This window comes from Chrysemys picta, chromosome 1 (assembly GCF_011386835.1).
Source record: "Chrysemys picta bellii isolate R12L10 chromosome 1, ASM1138683v2, whole genome shotgun sequence".
NCBI lineage: Eukaryota > Metazoa > Chordata > Testudines > Emydidae > Chrysemys > Chrysemys picta.
In genome coordinates, this window is record NC_088791.1 from 265,922,185 (window position 1) to 265,928,973 (window position 6,789).

The following is a 6,789-nucleotide window of genomic DNA, read 5'->3' on the forward strand; positions in this document are numbered from 1 at the left end:
CCAGAGCAGAGTAGAGCGGAAGAATGACTTCTCTGAGTTGGAAGTGATTGCCTAGCAGGTAGTATTGCAGGGCTTCAATGGCCCATTTCACAGCCAGTGCCTCTTTTTCTATTGTGGAATACCTTGTCTCACAAGGGAATAACTTTCTACTCAGATAGAGTACTGGGTGCTCTTCCCCCTCATGCTCTTGTGACAGTACCACTCCAAGGCCTACCTCTGAATCATCGGTCTGGAGTACAAACCCTTTTGTAAAATCTGGGTGAAAAAGGACTGGCTCCGGACTTAACCACTCCTTCAAGGTCTGGAAAGCATATTCACAGTCCCTGGACCACTGTACTCATTTGGGTTGGGAGTTTCTCATCAGGTTTGTTAGGGCTGCTGATAATGTGACAAACTGTAACAAAGTGTCTGTGGTAGCTGGCCAGGCCCAGAAACTGTCTCACCTGCCTCTTGGTTGCGGGGATTGGGCAGTCTCTTAGGGCTTGGATCTTATTCACGAGCGGGCGCAGCTGCCCCCGCCCCAACGTGTATCCCAGATATATTACTTCCTTTTGCCCTAGGTGACACTTGGAGGGCTTGGCTGTCAACCCGGCTTCTCCCAGGGCTTGCAGCACCACAGTCAGATGTCTAAGATGTTCCTCCCAATTAGTACTGTATATCACTATATTGTCAATATAGGTTGCCATGTATTGCTTGTGTGGCCACAATAGCTGGTCCATAACCCTCTGAAAGGTCATGGTGGCCCCATGTAGCCGGAATGGCATGGTCGTAAATTGGAAGAGGCTGAATGGTGTAGCGAAGGCTGTCTTCTCCTGGGAAGCTGGAGTCAGGGGAATTTGCCAGCATCCCTTTGTTAGATTGAGAGTAGATATGAATTTGGCATTCCCCAACTGTTCCAGTAACTCATCTACTAATGGCATTGGGTATGCATCAAACCGGGAGATCACATTTACTTTCCAAAAATCTATGTAGAAACTCGTGGCCCTGTCTGGTTTTGGAACAAGGACGATAGGATTTCTCCATTCACTATGGGACTCTTCCACCACCCCCAAGGCTAGCATTGCCTCAAATTCTTCCTTGACAATCCCCCACATCTTCTGAAGTAACAGCTGGTGATGATCTTGTATCTTCTGTCCCAGACTGGTAGCTATGTGATTGTATACCATTTTTGTCCATCCAGGGTGGGGTGATAGAACGGCCAGAAAGGACTGGGTCAGGGTAGTCCGGGTAATGGGCAATTAGCATGTCCTGTTGGGCTCTCCAGGCCTTTAGAAGGTTGACATGGTACATTCAGGTATCACATCGCCATCCGGGCAAGCGGACCTCGTAATCTATCGGTCCCACCCTTCGGACCACTTTGAATGGCCCCTGCCATTTGGATAAGAATTTGGACTCAGATGAGGGAAGTAACAAGACATAGTCACTGGGTTTGAAGTTATGGAGGCAGGTGCCCTGGCTGTATCTCTGCTCCTTGGTCTGTTGGGCCTTCATTAGATTTTTGGGGGCAAACCCTTCAAGCTTCTTTAGGTGCTTCTGCTGCTGTAATATGTATGGAACTGACCCTGTAACTTGGAACTCTTGTTCCTTCCAGGTCTCATGAAGGAGGTCTAGGATCCCCCAGGGTTGCCTACCATGCAACAGTTTTTAGGAGGAAAACCCTGTGGATGCCTGGGGTACCTCCCGTATAGCGAATAGCAAGGTCGGTAACAATTTATACCAATGTCGCAGGTCGTCTTCTACGAATTTCAATTTTAAGGTCCCATTAAATCTCTTGACTAAGCCATTGGTCTGGGGATGGTAGATGGAAGACTTCAGGGCCCGGATGTTTAGTAGCTTGCATAGCTCCACCATTAGTCGAGATGAAAAGTTGGGGCCCTCGTCCGTCAGTATATCTTTTGGTATCCCAACTCGGGAAAACATTTCCAAAAGTTCCTTTGCTATGGCGGTCGCTGTATCAGGTTGCATAGTCTGCTACCACCAATATGTAGCAGAACCCCAATCTGCTCTTCTCTAAGGGTCCGATTAGGTCCATTCCTATCCTCTCAAATGGCACTCCTACCACTAGGGAAGGGGATCAGTGGCGCCTTGGGTATCCCTTTGGGACCAGCCTGTTGGCACTCAGGGAAGGAGGCACAGAAGTTACTCACTTCCTTATGGATGCCGGGCCAGAAAAACCTAAGGGCCATCCAGTGTAGGGTCTTCTCCCACCCCAGGGCACTGAGTGAGCCAACCGCAGCAAGTCATGCAGGAACTTATGTGGCACCAGCAGTTGTTGGACCACTTCTTGGGTATGTCCTTTGTTATTTGATGTAGGCATTCATTGTGGTCCTCGAATCAGGATCCTTGGGGTGTCCATGAGTTAACATTCCCTTCCTCCTCAGTTGAGGTCAATTGCTCCCACACATGACTCAGGTTTGGGTCTTCTGTTTGCTCTATCAGAAAGTCCCCATCAATCAGCAGCCATTCATGTTCCACTTTGAGCATCTCCCCTCCCACAGGATGTGGTCCCGGGCCTTCTGTGAGGTCAGGGGGGATGTCTCTCCTCCCGTCCTTCTTCCTCCTTATGGCTTAGGAGTCCCCATGCCTGGGGCCTGTGGTTCATTTCCGTTGGTGACCCCAAACCAGTGCCAGTCACAACCTAGGACTGTGGGGTACACTAGTTTTTTGGCCAGGCTGACCCAGCATGTCTCCTCATTACCACCCACCGTTAGCTTTACCTTAGCAGCGGGGTATGGTAGTACTTCCCTGTGGATGCACTGGAAGTATATAGGGGCCTCCGTTCAGTCTGGTGACTTCACCAGGTCGGCCTGTGTCATAACTATAAAGGGAAGGGTAACAGCTGTCCTGTGTACAGTACTATAAAATCCCTCCTGGCCAGAGACTCCAAAATCCTTTTCCCTGTAAAGGGTTAAGAAGCTCAGGTAACCTGGCTGGCATCTGACCCAAAGGACCAATAAGGGGACAAGATACTTTCTTATCTTGGGGGGGCGGGGGGGGGGGAAGGCTTTTGTTTGTGCTCTTTGTTTGGGGAGTTCGTTCGCTCTAGGGACTGAGAGGGACCAGACATCAATCCAGGTTCTTCCCATCTTTCTAAACAAGTCTCTCCTATTTTAAACTTGTAAGTAAAAAGCCAGGCAAGGCATCTTAGTTTTACTTTGTTTTCTCAACTTGTAAATGTACCTTTTACTAGAGTGTTTATCTTTGTTTGCTGTACTTTGAACCTAAGACTAGAGGGGAGTCCTCTGAGCTCTTTAAGTTTGATTACCCTGTAAAGTTATTTTCCATACTCATTTTATAGAAATGATTTTTACCTTTTTCTTTAATTAAAAGCCTTCTTTTTAAGAACCTGATTTTTCCTTGTTTTAGATCCAAGGGGTTTGGATCTGTATTCACCAGGGAATTGGTGAAAGGTTTCTCAAGGCTTCCCAGGGAGGGAATCCATTGGGATGGTGGCAGTGGACCAGACCTAAGCTGGTAGTTAAGCTTAGAAGCAGGCCCCTACATTTGTACCCTAAAGTTCAAAGTGGGGATATAGCCTTGACAGCCTGTATGAAGGTCTGGCTGTAACCTGAGTCAATAAGACTGGATATTGGGGTGTCACTGACCTGCATAGGGATTATCAGTTTCGGTGAGCCCCTTGGCTGGGCCCAAGAACAGTCTACCTAGACCTGGCCATAATTGCAGTCCATGAAGGGACAATCATGTCTGAAGTGTCCCTCCTGACTGCACTCATAACATCAACTCTTCAATGCGTCTGCTTCGGAGTTTTGTGATGTCGGCCCAGGCCAGCCAGCTGGGGCCTCTTTCCCTTGAGGCCTCCCGCTAGGTCTCCACATGACTCCTGGGTGGGAGGTTGACCCTCATGGCCCTGGCCTACTCCAAGGTCCCTCCTCCTCTGGTTTGGGCAATCTCTCGCTTTGGTCTCTCCTGCGATCCCCGGGACTCCCTGGTTTAGGATCTTGGAGTTGGGGTCCTTCTGCAGTCAGGTAATCATCCATCAAGGACACTGCCTCAGCAAGAGCCCTCGGCTGATATCGGCAAACCCACTTCTTCCCGCCCTGGGGGAGGATCTCTGTAAACTGCTCCAGGACAATAGCCTCCACCACTTGAGGCCCAGTCAACTTCTTGGGTTCCAACCACCTCCGGCATCATGGAGTCACTGCACTGCCACCCAATGTCATGCTCCCAGGAAATACCTCTTGCATTGAAACTGCTGGCGGAATGTTTCAGGGATCACCCCGGTGTGGTCTAAGATGGCAGCCTTCACTTTTGCATAATTGAGGGCTCCTGTAGGGTCTAAGTTCCAGTAGGCCATTTGTGCAGGACTGGTTAGGTATGGAGCCACTAGACTAACCCAGTGTTCTGGAGGCCAGAGGGCCACCATGGTGACCTGCTCAAATGTTACCAAGAAGGCCTCTGGGTCATCTTCGGGTCCCATTTTGGTCAACCTCACTGGTAACCCAGTATGAGCGTTCTCTGAACTCTGGCCCAATCTGGTAGGTCCAGGATGTCCCCTCAGTTGCAGGAGCACCAGCATCTGCTGAACTAGACATTCTTGCTATGATTGGTGTTATGCAGATAGCTCCCTAATCACCTGCTGCTCTTGGTGCTGGGCCATCTGTTGTTGTTGCTGTGTCATTTGCTGTAGTAGCTGGGCTTGTTGTTGTTGCTGGGTAGCTTGCTGCTGCTGGTTTTACAGAATTCATTTTAATATCTTGTTGGTATCCATGGTCTCTGTGGGGCTTCCTCAGTAAGCTCTCCTTGTATTAGTCCTCCTAGCAGGTTTCAACCTCTGCCCGCACTCTCCGTCACATGTGATGGGTTCAGTGCGTTGAGCTAGGGAGCCCCAGTGCTGTTTCTGTCTCATCCACCTGCACCTGTATCCAAACAGAAACCGTGGATGCCGCTACGAAGACCTTGGTGTGGATTTTCAGAAACTGTGGCCTGCATTTCCCACTCTCAAAAAGCCAGGCTGCGGGGACCATCCAGCGTGAAAGGAGTCTTCTGGTGGAATCACTCAGGAAACAGGTGAGAAAGCTACAGGAGGAGGTGACTAGGCTGAGGAGCATCCATGCACATGAGGAATTCATTGAGAGTATTCATATGGAGGCGTTGAAGGCTGAAGAATCTATCAGCTGGAGAGGACTACTGTCACATCCCCATGGGAGGATGATATGGCTCTGTCACAGGGAGGACACTGGCTGCTGGTTACTCCTGGCAGCAGGCAATGTTCCACCCCTATTCCCAACCCATCCCCCATAGTGATAAAGAACTGCTATGCTGCTCTGGCAATGAAAGCATTGAGGAATTGCCCCCAAAGGTGGAGGAGGAGAAGTCATGTACCCTCAAGGCTGGGAGGCTCACAGTCACCACTCCCAGGCGGAAATATAGGGTAGTGGGGTTTGGTGACTCTTTTCTGAGGGGGACGGAGGCATCTGTCGGCCTGATATGGCATCCCGGGAGGTATGCTGCCTGCCAGGGGCCCATATCCAAGATGTTATGGAAGGAGTGCAGTATTCTACTACTTCATGTTACTCATTCATGTGCGCACTAATGTTACTAATGATACTGTGGGGTATTCTGACCCTGAGAAGATCAGAAGTGACTACAGGGAGTAAGAGTGAAGGAGCTGGGGGCACAAGAGGTATTCTCTTCTATCTTTCCAGTCTCAGGCAGGACTCAGGCAGACACAGATGCATCCTGGAGGTGAATACCTGGATACAAGGATGGTGTCATGAGGAAAGCTTCAGCTTCCTTGACCATGGGATGTTGTTCTGGTAAGAAAGACTTCTAAGTAGAGATGGAGTCCACCTATCAAGGAAGGGGAAGAACATATTTGGATACAGACTGCCTAACCTAGTGAGGACGGCTTTAAACTAGGTTTTATGGGGGTAGAAGACAAAAGAAAACAGCAAGTCAAAAATATGGAGACCTGGGAGAAAGGTTGGAATCTGGCCGGGGGAGCATGGGGCATTATAGGAGGGATAAGGGAGAGAGAAGAAAAAACATAGGGGGAATCAAACTAGTATCTTAGATAGCTATATACTAATGCAAGAAGTATGGGGAATAGGTAGGAAGAAATAGATACGTTAGTTAATTAACACAATTATGACATAGTTGGCATCACAGACACTATATATGATAATATGCATGCCTAAAATTTTGATATAGAAGGGTACAGCTTGCTCAGGAATGACAAGCAAGAAAAAAAGGGAGGAGGTGTTATCCTATGTAACCAGATGGCTGGGATGGACCACACTGAGAATGCCACACTCAGGGAAGACTACAAGAAACAGGGTAGACAATCCCTCAAAACTGGTGGTTTATTCTATAACTAGATTCACCAAATCAGTATCAAAAGATTCAAAAGAGCTTCTGTAGCAACACACTGGTTAACAAGACGCCAAACACAGTCCAAGTTAGGCATTCCAGCCCTTTGTTCCTATCAAGCCAAATACAGTGAGAGGTTACTGAAAACCCAAATCACCATATGTGAGGTTCTACTAATCCCAAAGGATCAGACACTTACCCCCAGGTCAATATATATTTCAGATCTCATCCAAATCTCATCCTGTCACCCAATCCTTAGTAAACTAACTAAAGATTTTATTATGAAAATAAAGGAGAGTTATTGAATGGTTAACAGATCATATACACACAAATGATTGCAAAGTCCTTACATCAGGTTTGTATAGAATAGACTGCTGGATTGCAAAAGTCTCTCTGGTAACTTCCAAAAGATTGGAAGGTCCTCAGTCCATAGTTCAAAATACTCCTTTTCGTTGTTAC

At 48.2% G+C, this 6,789-nt stretch overlaps 1 long non-coding RNA gene across 1 annotated transcript; it reads left to right on the plus strand.

The window, feature by feature from the left end:
• The first annotated feature begins 1,591 nt into the window (after positions 1 to 1,591).
• Positions 1,592 to 6,419, plus strand: LOC135983977 (uncharacterized). The gene is made up of 3 exons (XR_010601867.1): positions 1,592 to 1,699; positions 4,892 to 5,028; positions 5,667 to 6,419. It is a non-coding gene; the product is annotated as an uncharacterized LOC135983977 (long non-coding RNA).
• The last annotated feature ends 370 nt before the right edge of the window (positions 6,420 to 6,789 follow it).